Source organism: Siphateles boraxobius, unplaced genomic scaffold (genome assembly GCF_051911475.1).
Source record: "Siphateles boraxobius isolate OS27281-9 unplaced genomic scaffold, OSU_SipBor_1 65, whole genome shotgun sequence".
In the NCBI taxonomy this organism is placed as follows: Eukaryota; Metazoa; Chordata; class Actinopteri; order Cypriniformes; family Leuciscidae; genus Siphateles; species Siphateles boraxobius.
Genome location: NW_027509192.1, coordinates 13,063,788 through 13,081,438, shown reverse-complemented (window position 1 = coordinate 13,081,438; position 17,651 = coordinate 13,063,788). Strand labels below are relative to the sequence as shown.

At 46.2% G+C, this 17,651-nt stretch overlaps 1 protein-coding gene and 1 pseudogene across 2 annotated transcripts in view; both read right to left on the bottom strand.

Moving 5' to 3' along the window:
* Nucleotides 1-17,651, bottom strand: part of LOC143721031 (beta-1,3-galactosyl-O-glycosyl-glycoprotein beta-1,6-N-acetylglucosaminyltransferase 3-like) — a 101,763-nt gene that overhangs the window by 26,266 nt on the left and 57,846 nt on the right. The window lies entirely within an intron of this gene.
* On the bottom strand, nucleotides 1,641-8,028 carry LOC143721262 (beta-1,3-galactosyl-O-glycosyl-glycoprotein beta-1,6-N-acetylglucosaminyltransferase 3-like; annotated as a pseudogene).

The window sequence follows — 17,651 nt, the reverse complement described above, 5'->3', positions numbered from 1 at the left end:
GTGCCTCACAGGTGTTACTCGTTAACACTCGCACCAGCGGCCTCGCGCCGTTCTCTCACGTCCCTCGGCCTCGTCCTGTTCGCCACAATGAACAATTGATAACAGTCAGTAAATCAAAACAGACATCACCGACTCGTGTTGTTTCTTTTAGGATGGATGATTCAACAGCCGAAAAGCTTTGATTCAATTGAAGTTCTGCAGTTTTCATACAATTTATGAAGAAAAAAAAACTCTCAAACACAATACTGTGTCTGTTTCTTTCACCTTGACCCAAGTAACTTAAAATAATAAAACAATACATTCAATAACCCAAATGTACAAAAGGAAATGTAATCAGATATTGGATTTGACTCAAAACACAATGCGATTCATAATTCCTTCCAATAAACCACCTTTTCTTTCAAAGGTAAGTAGTATGTTCAACAATATGGATTGGAAACGCTGGAAAGATGAATTGATTCAGATTAACAAAGTTCATGAATCAAACTGCTCAGTGGATCTGAGTTCATGAATCAAATGATTCAGTTTAAAGAGTTGTTCAAACTTCTCTCAATCAGTTCAAGTACAAAAAACAAGTCCCTCCATTTCAAAAATCAATCAATTCCACGAATCAAAGTCCTTTGAGTCTGAAAAACAAAATAAAATTGGAAATATCCTACCAGCTGATGTTTTCAAATTACGATTCGGAAACAGTTCCATGCTCTCCATTTGTGCACATTTAATTGCATCCATTAGGCAGACGATTAATCTCCAAAGGATTATTTATGGCACTGTGGCGAGGGAGGCATGGTTTTGTGAAGTCTGTAGCCGGAGAGAAAGGAGGGAGTCGCGCGGTGAGTAAGTAGGTCAAGTGCAGATGATGAACACCTGTGTCTGATTGCAGTAATTGGCGTTGAGAGACCGCATATAAGCCGGCGGGAATGAGAGAGCGAGAGAAAAGGACTAGGGACTCGTACACAACACGTGAACTGGGAGCTGGTACAGCGGGAAGAGTTTTCGTCTAAAGTGAACCGAGAGCTGGTACAGCGGGAAGAATGTTCGTCTAAAGTGAACTGAGAGCTGGTACAGCGGGAAGAGCGTTCTTCTAAGTGAACTGAAAGCTGACTCAGCGGGAAGAGCGTTCTGTGAACGTTGCTGTAGCCGAGGCTACGGTGAATGCGCATGTGGCGCATCTTTTGTTTTCTTTTTACATTTTGAGTTAATAAAGTACGAGTCCCAGTCTCGCCGACCCTGTCTTCTTCCTTCCACACATTGAACCTTACCACAGGCACAAAAGAGGATACACTTGCCGATCACGTTTACATAGGGGAAAAAAGAGAACAAGAAAACCCAGCCAAAGCGAGATTGCATCACATATTCACTTATCAATCTGGGATTTCGTTAGATTATGATTATCGTTTAGTGCAAGGAGTTTCTGGAGAAATGCTCCGTGCTGCTTTCTCATCTGATCTGTTCTTATTTGACACACTCTCTCGCCTGCTCATGCTGACAGCGGCACCGGTGCAATCGAAATGCGCCACCACTATTGGCTCTCAGGGGTGTTAGTCACTGCAGTACAATCAGTGATTGGATGAATCGCGTTTCTTTCTAGTACACTTTAATTCTTTCTTTTTCTTAACTTTTTCCAACTCTTAACTCATTTACTGGTGGCCTGGGTTACAATACACAAACTCTCTTGAAACCACAAAGTAAGCATTTCCTGAGAACATAGGGCTCTCTATACAGACACAAGGGTAATAGAAGAGTCCAACAGTGACTGGGCGAGCCCGATAGTTTTAGTCCCTAAAACCAACGTCTCGATCCGGTTCTGTGTGGACTATCGAAAGGTAAGGGTAAGACCCAAGTCCCTCCCCTTCCGGTGGACCACCATGGGACCTTATTTCGGAAAAATATTCTATGGCAGTCAATGGCGAGAGACAACAAATATTTGGATCCCGTTTGAATTGTGCCCTGAATTACACATATGATGTTTGTCAATTTAAAAGATACATTTTAAAGTCAAGAAAGTCGATGTAAAACAGTTTGATGTAAAACTGTTGAGTTATAAGACTGTGAAAATACGTAATTACAAAGACTACCAACCCAAAAGGCATCATATGACATCATACCTTTTCTCTCATTGAATGAAGCTAACATTACTGAAGCTAACGTCTTTCATTTTTTCTATAGTCTAACGTTATAATTGTAAAGTTACGCCGTCATGCCTGTGTGTTTTGTACCAGACTGCACACATACGAGCTTGGTGACGTATGTAGTGCGAGACGAGAGATAGTTCATTGAGCGATTTTCACATAAAACTAAATGTTACTCTTCTGTTTTGTGACAAACTGTGACTTTCTGGACTTTCATAATTATCTTTTAAATTGACAAACATCATATGTGTAATTCAGGGCACAGTTCAGATGGAATAAAAAGATAAGTTGTCTCTCACCATTGACTACCATACATATTTTTTCCGAAATAAGGTCCCATGAGCCGGAAGCGGAGGGGAGGGACTTAGGCTCTCTATTGGCGGGGGTGACTTTCTAACATCGGTCCGAATCGCAACGTTCGTAACATTGCGATGATACTGCCAGCGCACATTTTTAGACTCTACGGCGTCTGACACCAAACTGTTCTTTCCGTTCAGGTGTTTTCGAATCTGAACCATTTCAGCATTGGTTTTAATGGGGAAATCAGTATCACAGGTGTTGAGCAGATACCTCCACTGGATGGGTGACTTGAGCAGATCCTGCATGCAGTTGATGTCCCTTTGATCTCAAGACCAGGAGGCTGTAACGAGTTAGCTCAAAGGGGAAATATTAAAAATAACTCATAAGTTATGATTAATTATGAATATTTGGGTCAGTTAATTGGATTAACTTGATGTAGCTAAATTAATATTACAATCAATTAATCAATTCGCCCAACAAACTCTTTTGATTATTCATTTATTCTAAGAAAAGGGTATCTTTCATGGCCACAGAAAAAATATTCTTTATTAGCATGTACCGCGCTTAGAAGCATGTAACAAGATCAAGATCGTAAAATAAACTTTTTTTGCAAACAGAGAATCAGAACCAAATACATATTGTGCACAAGTTTTATTAACTAAATCACGAACACATAACTAACATTCAAACAATTACACATACATGGGTAGATGGTAAATGACAGAATGAAACCGGAAATGAAATGAAGCTACGGAAAAGATTAATTGAACATGAAAAGAACCATCAGCTTATTATTTTAAGAGCACCTCATTAAATGTATACTTGCATGGCCTTTTACAGTGAAAGCATTTCTTGAAGTTCCAGAAATAGGGTCTTGATGGTTCTGTGAGTGTCAAGCGTTGAAGTTGAATTGTTTTCTCCGTTGGATGATGAAGATATGATGAACTTGCATGGTAAGTTCTACTCTGTTAAGGTTGAAAGTCCTCTCTCTCCATGAGCACATGGCTGGTTGTGAGTCAAGGCCTGATGCCCTGGGGCCTGCTGAGGCCACGCAGGACAGCACCGCACCCCAAACGTACTGATAAGGCCAAGAGACGGAAGGGGTTGTGTAGAGGCCATTTAAAGCCTGAGAAAGGTCCCACCTTTCAGGGTTGGCTCAACCAATAAGAAATGGGGAATTTCTAAGCGGGAGATTCCTCTGTTGGGAGGATTTATGATGCTATCTCAAGTGTGGTAGACATATGGGTTAGGGTTTGAGTCCATTTATACTCAGATAGATATAACAAACAAACACTGCATTCTAAAAGAGGGTGATGTACACTAAAGTGTGTGTCATTAAATGAGGATTAATTAGATAGGAGACACGATACAGGTGGGGTTACATTCACCGTTGGTTGTATAATAAAATACATACTGTAGTATCAAAGACACAATAGTACACAAGACAGTAAATCATTCACACAGTGTCCTGGGGTGCATGTTCACTTATAGGTCAGTGCGTCCATAAATTGATGCAAAATCTGTTTTAAGGGCTATGGGTCTTTTCTATGGCCTCTGCTTTTTCCACGTGACCACATTTTTAACAGCAATAAAACCAACTTATCTGATCGTAGTCATGGTAATCAAGACCCCTCTTGCCCTTGTTGGGGGGATGGGACCATAGATCCCAGAGTGAGTTTTAAAGATTATTGTCTGATTTGTCTCAGTTGTTACTGTCACGGTGCGTGGTGTGTAATAAATCCGTGGATTCAAGTGCAGAGTAAGAAGTATTTAATAAAGACAAAAACATAAAATAAACAAAAGAAAACTACAACGTACAAACTTAATCCAGAACAAACAAGGCAGGGCAGGAACAGAACTCAACACGACGAATACACGTAACAAATACAACGAACGAGCACAGGACAGCAAACACAGGAAGACTAAATAGGGAGGCAAACAAAGGAGGGTAACGAGACAGACAGGTGGAGCAATTAAACCAATAATCAGATAACAAGGGGGAGGGATTAAACAATGACAAGAGCACATGGCTCAAAATAACAAAACACCCATGTGCATAACAAGACAGGACAGACATGTGACATAACCCCCTCCCTACGGAGCGGCTACCAGACGCTCCATCCGACCCGGGTGGTACAGGAGGGACAGGCCAGGGGGGAAACAGGAGAGACAGACCAGGGCAAAACACACAACACGAGAGTTCAGGAGGGAGGTGGAATGGTGGAGGATCAGGGGGAGGGATGGGGGTCCAGGTCCATGAAAGGGAACAGAAACATGGGGTGATGGTTTAGCCGGGGGCCAGGGCGAAGCAGACAGTCCATCGGGCGGCCAGGGCGAAGCAGACAGTCCATCGGGCGGCCAGGGCAAAGCAGACGACCCATCGGGCGGCCACGGCGAAGCAGACGACCCATCAGGCGGCCAGGGCGAAGCAGACGTCCCATCGGGCGGCCAGGGCGAAGCAGACGTCCCATCGGGCGGCCAGGGCGGTGAAGACCCCTCGGGGGGCCAGGGCGGTGAAGACCCCTCGGGTGGCCAGGGCGGTGAAGACCCCTCGGGCGGCCAGGGCGGTGAAGACCCCTCGGGCAGCCAGGGCGGTGAAGACCCCTCGGGCGGCCAGGGCGGTGACGACCAGGGCGAGGGCGACCATGGCACAGGAACAGCAACAGACACCGGCTCATGAACAGACCCCGGCTCATGCACTGGAAAAGGCACTGGCTTTGGAACAGACATTGGCTCCGGCTCTGGACAAGGCACCGGCTCAGGAACAGACACCGGCTCAGGAACAGACACCGGCTCAGGAACAGACACCGGCTCAGGAACAGACACCAAAACTGTAACAGCCACAAGAACAGACACAAACACAGAAACAAACACTGGCACTGGCTCTGGAACAGACATTGGCTCCAGCTCTGGAACGGGCACTGGCTCGGCCTCCGGCTCAGGAACGGGCACTGGCTCTGCCTCCGGCTCAGGAACGGGCACTGGCTCTGCCTCCGGCTCAGGAACGGGCACTGGCTCTGCCTCCGGCTCAGGAACGGGCACTGGCTCTGCCTCCGGCTCAGGAACGGGCACTGGCTCTGCCTCCGGCTCAGGAACGGGCACTGGCTCTGCCTCCGGCTCAGGAACAGGCACTGGCTCTGCCTCCGGCTCAGGAACAGGCACTGGCTCTGCCTCCGGCTCAGGAACAGGCACTGGCTCTGCCTCCGGCTCAGGAACAGGCACTGGCTCTGCCTCCGGCTCAGGAACAGGCACTGGCTCTGCCTCCGGCTCTAGAACAGCAGACACGGGCATGTCCAGGATCCGAGCCAGACGCTCCAGATAGTCCATAACTGCCTTGGCGGCCACACAAATGGGCATTTCCGGATCTATTTCAGACTGGTCAGACTGGACGTGCTCAGTCTCTGACTGGGCAGACAGAGCGTGTACTGTCTCTCGCTGGGCAGACGTGGGCAGACGTGACGTGAACAGTCTCTCGCTGGGCAGACGTGACTTGAACAGTCTCTCGCTGGGCAGACGTGACGTGAACAGTCTCTCGCTGGGCAGACGTGACGTGAACAGTCTCTCGCTGGGCAGACGTGACGTGAACAGTCTCTCGCTGGGCAGACATGACGTGAACAGTCTCTCGCTGGGCAGACGTGACGTGAACCGTCTCTCGCTGGGCAGACGTGACGTGAACCGTCTCTCGCTGGGCAGACGTGACGTGAACAGTCTCTCGCTGGGCAGACGGGTCGTGAACCGTCTCTCGCTGGGCAGACGGGACGTGAACCGTCTCTCGCTGGGCAGACGGGACGTGAACCGTCTCTCGCTGGGCAGACGGGACGTGAACCGTCTCTCGCTGGGCAGACGGGACGTGAACAGTCTCTCGCTGGGCAGACGGGACGTGTACAGTCTCTCGCTGGGCAGACGGGACGTGAACAGTCTCTCGCTGGGCAGACGGGACGTGAACAGTCTCTCGCTGGGCAGACGGGACGTGAACAGTCTCTCGCTGGGCAGACGGGACGTGAACAGTCTCTCGCTGGGCAGACGGGACGTGAACAGTCTCTCGCTGGGCAGACGGGACGTGAACAGTCTCTCGCTGGGCAGACGGGACGTGAACCGTCTCTCGCTGGGCAGACGGGACGTGAACCGTCTCTCGCTGGGCAGACGGGACGTGAACCGTCTCTCGCTGGGCAGACGGGACGTGAACAGTCTCTCGCTGGGCAGACGGGACGTGAACAATCTCTGACTGGGCAGACGGGACGTGAACAGTCTCTGATTGGGCAGACGGGACGTGAACACTCTCTGACTGGGCAGACGGGACGTGAACAGTCTCTGACTGGGCAGACGGGACGTGAACAGTCTCTGACTGGGCAGACGGGACGTGAACGGTCTCTGACTGGGCAGACGGGACGTGAACGGTCTCCGAATGGACAGGCGCAGGTCTCCTCTTCCTCCTCTGTCCCTTCTGACGGATATGCGCAGACTGGCTAAAACCATCGACAGGGCTGGCTAAAACCATCGACGGAGTACCAACACTGGATGGATCCAGTGACGATGATTCTCTTCCCGAAGAGACCAGTGGAGAAGACTCTGCTGCCCTCCTCTCCTCATTCCTTTGAGCGCACAGGGAGAAATATTTTAAAAGAGAAATCCCATTCTCCCTTTCTGCAGGACAAAGTTCGCTCCGCTGAATCCACATAATGGCTCGTTCGTTCTGTCACGGTGCGTGGTGTGGAATAAATCCGTGGATTCAAGTGCAGAGTAAGAAGTATTTAATAAAGACAAAAACATAAAATAAACAAAAGAAAACTACAACGTACAAACTTAATCCAGAACAAACAAGGCAGGGCAGGAACAGAACTCAAGACGACGAATACACGTAACAAATACAACGAACGAGCACAGGACAGCAAACACAGGAAGACTAAATAGGGAGGCAAACAAAGGAGGGTAACGAGACAGACAGGTGGAGCAATTAAACCAATAATCAGATAACAAGGGGGAGGGATTAAACAATGACAAGAGCACATGGCTCAAAATAACAAAACACCCATGTGCATAACAAGACAGGACAGACATGTGACAGTTACAAGGCTTAGATCATATTCTCCAGTTTGCTGGCCACAAACACGTTGGTCAGACAGGATGCAATGGCCCTAACTGCTTCTTTAAAGATCTCAGGAGACCTCTGGTCCACATGAACACAGTACACATTGTCAGGAGTGTAAATGGCTCTTAGAGCCTTTCAAACATCTATATCTTCTCATGGATCACCATGGAGTAAGCAATGAGGAAATCTCTCTCCTCTTTACTGAGAGAAAGCGTCAGAAACCCTCTGTCTCGGATGTAGGATGGAAAATCCTTGGTTGCGTTGAGATAGAATGACTTGGGTAGCAAAAATGGGGTTTCTTTTGGAGGCCAAGAGATTCCTGAAAATGTCCTTGTTCACTCCTTCCATGTCTCCTTGGATAATAGCAGAACAAGCCTGTAATTCTCCAACATTCTGCTTTAGTAAGTGATTCAAGACCAGTTTCACATTAGAAGTACAATTCTTCCTTATATAGTTCAGCAGACAGAGGGACAGTGTTGAATGGCAAGGTAGGGACCACTCATCCATGGAGGAAGCCCTGGTTACCAGCCACAAATTAATTTTTATGGGGACAATTAAGTGACATTTCCTTGGATCTTAACTATAATTAGAGGCAAAAACATGCTTAAAAGATGGTGTCTGTGTACAGTCAAATGTTGGTTAATTGTTAAATGAAGATAAAGAATAATGATACAAGTGATTGATTCACTGAAGATGTGAAGTATATTTTTGTACAGACACACGCAAGCTACAAAAAATATTCTGCTGGGTCTCTGCTGTGGGAGCTGGGGAAGCTAACTAGGACACTAAAGACCGGTCCTACTCGCTAGCACCTCTTGAGGCCAGCGCCTCTTACTGGCCTACCTCCATTACACCTGCAAACACAGGACGTCCTCCTAACGTTCCCATTTGTTTACCATTTGGTTCTTTTTTTGAGAACCAAATAAGAATGTCGAACATTCTCTGTAGGTGTAACTGTAGGTGTTCTTTTTTGAAACCAAGAGAACCATCCCAGGATGTTCTCAGCAGGTTATACAGGTCCTTCTAAAAAAAATAGCATATTGTGATAAAGTTCATTATTTTCCATAATGTTGTGATAAAAATTAAACTTTCAAATATTTAGATTCATTGCACACCAACTGAAATATTTCAGGTCTTTTATTGTTTTAAAACTGATGATTTTGGCATACAGCTCATGAAAATCTAAAAAAATTTGCATATTTCATCCGACCAATAAAATAAGTGTTTTTAATACAGAAAAAAGTCAACCTTCAAATAATTATGTTCAGTTATGCACTCAATACTTGGTCGGGAATCCTTTTGCAGAAATGACTGCTTTAATGTGGCGTGGCATGGAGGCAATCAGCCTGTGGCACTGCTGAGGTGTTATGGAGGCCCAGGATGCTTCGATAGCGGCCTTAAGCTCATCCAGAGTGTTGGGTCTTGCGTCTCTCAACTTTCTCTTCACAATATCCCACAGATTCTCAATGGGGTTCAGGTCAGGAGAGTTGGCAGGCCAATTGAGCACAGTAATACCATGGTCAGTAAACCATTTACCAGTGGTTTTGGCACTGTGAGCAGGTGCCAGGTCATGCTGAAAAATGAAATCTTCATCTCCATAAAGCTTTTCAGCAGATGGAAGCATGAAGTGCTCCAAAATCTCCTGATAGCTAGCTGCATTGACCCTGCCCTTGATAAAACACAGTGGACCAACACCAGCAGCTGACATGGCACCCCAGACCATCACTGACTGTGGGTACTTGACACTGGACTTCAGGCATTTTGGCATTTCCTTCTCCCCAGTCTACCTCCAGACTCTGGCACCTTGATTTCCGAATGACATGCAAAATTTGCTTTCATCCGAAAAAAGTACTTTGGACCACTGAGCAACAGTCCAGGTCAGGTGCTTCTGCCGCTGTTTCTGGTTCAAAAGTGGCTGGACCTGGGGAATGCGGCACCTGTAGCCCATTTCCTGCACACGCCTGTGCACGGTGGCTCTGGATGTTTCTACTCCAGACTCAGTCCACTGCTTCCGCAGGTCCCCCAAGGTCTGGAATCCGTCCTTCTCCACAATCTTCCTCAGGGTCCGGTCACATCTTCTCGTTGTGCAGCGTTTTTTGCCACACTTTTTCCTTCCCGCAGACTTCCCACTGAGGTGCCTTGATACAGCACTCTGGGAACAGTCTATTTGTTCAGAAATTTCTTTCTGTGTCTTACCCTCTTGCTTGAAGGTGTCAATGATGGCCTTCTGGACAGCAGTCAGGTCGGCAGTCTTACCCATGATTGCGGTTTTGAGTAATGAAACAGGCTGGGAGTTTTTAAAAGCCTCAGGACTCTTTTGCAGGTGTTTAGAGTTAATTAGTTGATTAAGATGATTAGGTTATTAGCTCATTTAGAGACCCTTTTCATGATATGCTAATTTTTTGAGATAGGAATTTTGGGTTTTCATGAGCTGTATGCCAAAATCATCAGTATTAAAACAATAAAAGACCTGAAATATTTCAGTTGGTGTGCAATGAATCTAAAATATTTGAAAGTTTAATTTTTATCATTACATTATGGAAAATAATGAACTTTATTACAATATGCTAATTTTTTTAGAAGGACCTGTATATTCTATAACCTAAAGAGAGCCTTCAAACATTCCATGCAAGTTATGTATTTTATAACCTAAAGAGAACCTTTCGAGAATGTTCCCTTTCGAGAATGTTCACCTCGTATTGTGTAGCTATACGTAGTGGGAAAACTCCTTTTCTCAAGAATATTGATGCCATTATTTTAAAACGCAGTGCAGGTGCACAGCGAGCCCAGAGCACTAACCTATGGCGAGGCGGCTGAGACACACGAACCAATTGGGTCGTTTCGCGCCCAGGGTGCGTCAAAACCTGCCAGAATGGGCGTGGCTTATGGCTATATAAGCAGTGAGTACGCCACATGCCTGGCCTTCGCCCATGCGGAGACTGCACTCAACAATGGCGGCTGCCCGCACTGTGAGAGCCTGCCAATCTCCATCCTGCACTCGCGGCTAGCTCTCCTCTTGGACGGCGACTCTGCCCCTCGCGCTCCCGCGCTTCCTTCCCTCATCGAGCCTCGACGGAAGAAGCGATGAGGTCAAAGGGTGCCTGAACCGAGCGAGCCACCGCCGGCCCAGTCCCCACGTGCCTTCCTCTCTCTTTGCGAGATCCCCCTGCTTTTCTCGTAAACTGATCTATGCCCCTCCTCCCAAGCGGCAGGACTCGTTTCGTTTGGCGCATCTGAGGAAGATGATGACGACAGCCTGTCTCTGGCTGCATCTGAGGCAGAAGATTGGCTGGGTCGTAAATTGAACCCGCCCCTCAATCCCAAGCCAGCGGAGACGGCGTTAGAACGAGAGGGGATGTTGAACTTATTCAAATATCGATAGTTAGGAGCGTTGTGGGAAAGTGATAGTGATAGTGTTTGATAGGTGACAAGACGTCGTTCGACTCTTTGTGAGACTCTTAGGCTGGGTTAGATTGTTGTCAACCTGCGCGTTCAGAGGCAACTCAACTGAGTATATCATCATTTATCGAAACACTATAGACCTTACCACCAAGTGATAGTGTGGAGCGAGTTAATAAACACTAGAGACCTTACCACCAAGTGATAGTGTTCGATAGGTTCAGGTGTCAAGGACACTCGGTTCAACCTAAGTCAGGTTTAGGGAAAAATCTACCACACGCCTAAAGCCTGCAAAGCACTACCCGTTCCCGGTGTGTCAGGGAGGACCTAAGCTTGTGTTGGACCCTGAGCCCCGGAAGCCCTCCTAGTCCTCACGAAAGCCATCAAGGGCCTCGACATTGAGTGGTCTCCGCCTCAGGAGCCCACCAGAAGCCATCTCGATGGATGGTTTCTGCCAGGGCATCAGCAGACCCTTCGTCAAAGTCCAGCACCCTGCTTCCCCGAGGTGCATGACGAGGTCACCAAATCATGGCTCGCCCCTTACTCTGAGCGCTTAAAGACTTCAGCCTCCGCAACGCTCCTAACTATCGACGGTGCTGAGGAGAAGAGCTACAACACGGAGCCCCCCTAGCCCCCCCTAGAGGAAGCTGTGGCCGCGCATCTCTGCCTGCCCACCTCTAGCGGATGGAGAACTAAGGTGGTGCACGGATCCAAGCCCTGCAGAAAGACATCTGCCCTCGCCAGTCGCACTTACACCATCGCCGGCCAGGCTGCATCGGCTTTGCACAGCCGATGCATGGCAATACTTCAAGTGTTTCAGGCCAAACTCCTCCGCTCTATGCAGGAGACTGCCCGGACCCTGAGACTATTGGGACTTGCTCAAGCACCACTGACTTGGCCCTGGGTGCCACTAAAACCACCGCCCAGGCGATCGGCAGAGGTATGGCCAGTCTGGTTGTGCTGGAGTGCCACCTCTGGCTGAACCTTACGGAGATCAAGGATCCTTAATGCCCCAATCTCCAATACCAGCCTCTTCAGCCCTGCAGTGAAGGGATTCTCAGAGCGCTTTACCGAAGCGCAGAAATCGTCACAGGCCGTGAAACATTTTCTGCCCAAACGCTCGAGTTCGGCTTCGGGGCGACCCAAGAAAGCGCCACCCCCTCAGCCAGCCAAGCCTGCGCCGCCAACCTCTCAGCCCCGTACAGCGGCTGAAGTTCACTGACACCTGTGATGGATTTTTTTAATTAATCAACTAACATTTATTTTTCTTGAAGGAACAATATTCATATGCTTTTGAATTTGAAATGTATGTTTTCCCTTTAGTTGAAAACTCATGACTTTGGTTATGGGAGTGTAAAAATAACAAATATGGGAAATGAAACTAGAGAGATGTCTAAACTTGAAACTCCTTTCAAAAAAAAATTTGCTCCTACCTAGTAACAGGGGAGTTTGCATATGAAAAAACAATCAAATTGTGGGGAAATTATGTAATTTTTCATGTAATTTTGCCATACCCTTATTCTATAAAAACGGTTGTATACCTGTTTACTGGTGGGATTCTCAATGGAATTTGTCTGTGATCCTCCGGCCTTGCTTCTTCTTGGGAGAGATGCTTTGAGAACTGCTCGAGTACTCTCCCGGCCGTGATTAAAACATTTGCTGAACTCTGTCTGTATATTATTGCTGTGCAGCAAATAAGTTATATAGAGAGCAACTTATTTAGCGAAACACTAGAGACCATACCACCAAGTGATAGTGTGGAGCAAGTTAAGAGCACTAGAAACCTTACCACCAAGTGATTGTGTTTGATAGGTGACAAGACGTCATTCGACTCTTTGTGAGACTCTTAGGCTGGGATAGATTGTTGTCAACCTGCGCGTTCAGAGGCAACTCAACTGAGTATATCATCATTTAGCGAAACACTAGAGACCTTACCACCAAGTGATAGCGTGGAGCGAGTTAATAAACACTAGAGACCTTACCACCAAGTGATAGTGTTCGATAGGTTCAGGTGTCAAGGACACTCGGTTCAACCTAAGTCAGGTTAAGGGAAAAATCTACCACACGCCTAAAGCCTGCAAAGCACTACCCGTTCCCGGTGTGTCAGGGCCCCAGACCTAAGCCTGTGTTGGACCCTGAGCCTCCGAAGCCCTCCTAGTCGAATAACAGGAGGGAAAGTTCTGCGGCGGCCAAACCTCCCTCAAAGAAAGCTAGTGCATTTCTCTCAGTCCCCACTTCAGTTCAGGTGACTGGAGATGTTTTAACTGTAGTAAGTGGGCCCGTTACAAAACACGCACCCCCACAAACAAACGCTGTTTTAACAGCAACCCAAATAAAGCACAAAAAGACCACTTTTCTATTAACCCCACATATAACTGCAGCCAATGGGCCCGCTGTAAGGCGCACACCACTGCAGAAAAACGCTGTTTTTATAGTTACTCAGACAGAGCGAGAACTAAGTGTTTTCGAACAGCCCCCCTCACAGTTCGTCCGGCTGGAAATGTTCAAAAGTCAGTCAACAGGCCCGTTACAAAGCACGCGCCACTGATAACAAAAGCTGCCTTTATAGAAATTGGATAAAAATGTCCAATTTTTTCTTATTTTGTTTAAATATATATTTAAAAAAATGGTTAGTATGTTGAAATGAGTATTCCAAAATACACAGATATTTATTTAATGTTATTTCGATTCATTGTGCAGCCCCAATACAAAGTGTGTGAACTCAAGTGCTACATTAACTTCTTCTAAGAGTGTATGATTATCTAGACAGTCTGTAAACCTGCTATAATAACAAGTGGAATTTCAACTTCCTTTGAACTTCATTTCAGTTCGTTGCTCATTCATGGGTAGACATTGGTATACTGTTCTGTGGCCTGAATAGGAAAAGATTTATCAAACATTTTGCATGTTCTTGGTTCCGTTTCTATGTTTGATCTAAACATTGCAAATTTTCCTGCTGATGGTTTCCTTGTTTCAGCTTGGAGAAGATTTCAGAACTAGAGACACGCATTCAAACTTTAATTGAGGATAGTAAGAGTGCAAGGGCTTTAGATACTGCTTTGGATGTGACTAGCTTAGTGAACTCTGTACAATGTTCAGTTCCGGCTGTAGAGCTCGTGCAGCAGGGCAATTGGGTGACCGTGAGACGCTGCAGTCGCGGGGCGAAACATCGCTCTTCCATTCTGATTACAACATTAAACAGGTTCTCCCCACTCAGTGAAACACCCACTGAGAATCCTGTTGAATGTGCCCAAGTTATTGGCAATTCTATTACACAGAACGTGAAAATAGAGACACCAGCCACCATAGTCACATGCTTGCCGGGAGACAGAGCACCATATTTCTCTCTAGAAATATGGCACTGTGGCGAACAGGACGGCCGAGGGACGTGAGAGAACGTCGCGAGGCCGGTGGTGCGATTGCTAATGAGCAACACCTGTGAAGCACACCGGTCTCGCATCTCTCACGGAGGAGCGGAAGCATAAAGGAGGAGCAACGACGTTAATGATCGAGAGAGGAACAGGCCTGTATTTTAGTTGAGTTTTGTTTTTTTGTATTTGTGTTTTATTTTAGCCAGCAGTCGTCCGCGAGGGGCTGCTGGCGGTATTTTAGTTTGGTTTGTTTTATTTTAATAAAGTTTATTTGAATGTTCGCCGGTTCCCGCCTCCTTCTTCCCTGAACATTGCTACAGGCACATAGTCTTAGAGCTCTAGCATGACAATCCGGGGAGTTTAGGTCAGGAAGCAGACAGACTGGCTAAACTGACCGTCTTCTAGCTGTCTCACGTCACTGAGGTCAGATAAATCCCATCACATAGAGACTCTTTCACCTAGATATCATCATATAAAGACTGTGTCTGTTCCCCGAATTAGGACATACAAAAAACTCCTAAACCCATTTAAGGGTAAACTTTTTATTGATGTTCAACAAATAAAACACAGAAATAATACAGATGAACAAATGATAAAGCTTGGGTTGCTGAATATTCAATCCCTTACTTCAAAAGCACTTATTGTTAATGATATGATTACAGATTATAACCTAGATGTGCTGTGTTTGACAGAAACCTGGCTAAAATTACATTACTTGAAATTAGTGATCGACCGATATTGATTTTTTATAACCGATACCGATACAGATTATTTGCATGTGTATGTGCCCGATAACCGATATGCAGAACCGATATTTATTTACTGTTATACTTCTGTTTTTGGCACAATTATTACAACACAAATGAACTGAACAAACCATTTTATTTATAACAATCACTCCCTCCTTGCATACAAAAAAAACCTTGATATTTATACACAAATAAATAGAGGGGTCTGAGTCCAAAAAATAAAGTGCACTGTTACTAAGTGTCTTTGTTTAAAAATAAAAGCTTTGATGAGGTAAAAAATAAAGCACAAAAACTATTCTAACATATTTGGATATGTTTATTTGTTTTCATAAATGGTAAACTAATCAAATTACAATAAAAACATTTATATTATTACATTATATAATTTATATCTAAATTATACATATCATTTATAAGCATCAGCAGCAACAATGTTAACAATAGGCAAAATAAATGTTAAAAGTCTAATGTTTTCATATGGAAAAAATAATTGACAGGGGAGTCATATCACCTTTGCAGAAATGTAATTCATTTTAAACAGTTTTAGAAGGTTTATGTGCCGTTTAATAGGTTTAAACTAAGAGTGAGGAATAATTCACTGGGTAATATTAATTCACTGCATAATATTAGCTGGAATAGCCTATAAAATCAGGAAAGTAACAAACAAAACAGCATATACATCATTGCATTTTCCAACTAGTATGTTATTAATTATTATTAATATTTTTGTCGGTCTAGATCATGAAATGCTTTATGACAAAGTGCTGTTTATCTATGCATTTACACATAACTATAACATGTTTCCCGTCACCCTGTTAGTATCTGTGTGTATACATACCCTGTCTGTTACTGTGTTAGTTGTCGAGTCCTTGTTTAATGTCACTACACTTAGGAGGTCTGTCCTGTTTTGTTTCTTATTGTGGACTGCTTGTATGGATTTTGAACCTTTGCCTGGATGACTATGATTTTGGATTGCCCCAAATAAAAACTGTATCATGACAGAAGGACTCGACCATGAATGGATCCAGCAGCACGGGGCCCAAATCTTTATTTTATTATTTTGCCATGGCGGCCCAGAGGACTGAGGAGATCATAGCCGCCGGGTTTGTGCAAGAGGCGGTAAATTCTCCCGAGCCCCTTTCCATCGGAGACGGACCGTCTTTTGAAGGAACCCGTCTGGCTAGGTTTTCTGGAACCCGTGGAGGTCGCAGGAGAGGAGGTGCTAGAGGTGAGCGCCGGCACCACTCTCCGTTTCGGTCCCTCCTCGACCCTGGGCTGGTGATGTCCAGCCCAGAGCTCCATCCACCGCTGGTGCCATCCAGCCCAGAGCCTTCAGCGCTGGCGCCGTCCAGCCCAGAGCCCTCACCACTGGCGCCGTCCAGCCCAGAGCCCTCACCGCTGGCGACGTCCAGCCCAGAGCCCTCACCTCTGGCGCCGTCCAGCCCAGAGCCCTCACTGCTGGCGCCGTCCAGCCCAGCACCCTCTCGCTCTCAGAAACGGAGGAGGAGGAAGAGGACTTCCTGTGTCCCGCAATGCCCTGACGTCCTTCCCTTAGGCCCCCTGTCAGCCCAGAGGCCGTCTCCGAACAGCCCACTGTCAGCCCGGAGGACCTGACTTTGGTGGTCTCTGATCCGGTTGATCCAGAGCCGACCACCATCAGTCCTGTCACGGCTAGGCGGGCTGTCTTCACATTTTATGTAGTGACGGTTCTGCGTGCCTGGGGGGCACACACCTCAAGGGTGGCTGTACCTGTGTTTGAGCCGGTGTCTGTTCCTGTGCCTGAGCCGGCGCCTGTTCCTGTGCCTGAGCCGTTGTCTGTTCCTGAGCCTGTTTCTGTTCCTGAGCCTGAGCCGGTGTCTGTACCTGTGTTTGAGTCGGTGTCTGTTCCTGAGCCTGAGCCAGTGTCTGTTCCTGACCCAGGGTTTGTTCCTGTTCCACCGCCATGGCCGCCCGAAGGGTCATCAAGGCCCTGGCCGCCCGAAGGGTCTTCACCGCCCTGACCTCCCCCTTTGCCTTTTAGACAAGGCTAATGTTTATAACAGTAATCTTGCGGGGTGGACTAATTTCAAGTAGTGATCGACCGATGTATCGGTTTACCGATATTTTTCCCGATATTTAAGCATTTTCCCATAATCGGGAATCGGTCTTGTAATATCGGATTTTCCGATAAACGGCGCCATCTTGTGGCCGTTTTGAGAATTCCGCCATTGCAGCCCGCGTCTGAGGAGATCAGTCAATAACAACTCTGTGCACAGGTAAAGTATATGTTCTACTTGCTTTGCTTTAATTATTCAACTTTATTTAACATAACAGACATGCAGAAATGAGATTTGAGACATAAATGCCTGATATAGTTTATTTATGCAGCTTGGTTCTAAAAAATTGAGACGAACTCATTGAGCCACGTAGCGTAATCCGTCACGTCCTTCCCCAATAAAGACGTAACTTTACATTAATTAAATAAAACAGACATGAATGAGTGCATGTTGCAAATAAAAGCGCTGAATTTAATTCTCTATCTGTTGTATTTGCTCACCATTAGTCTCGAAAAAAAAGTTCGTTCATATTGCTGAGCACTCACTGATGATCAGGAATGCTCAAGCACGGCCAC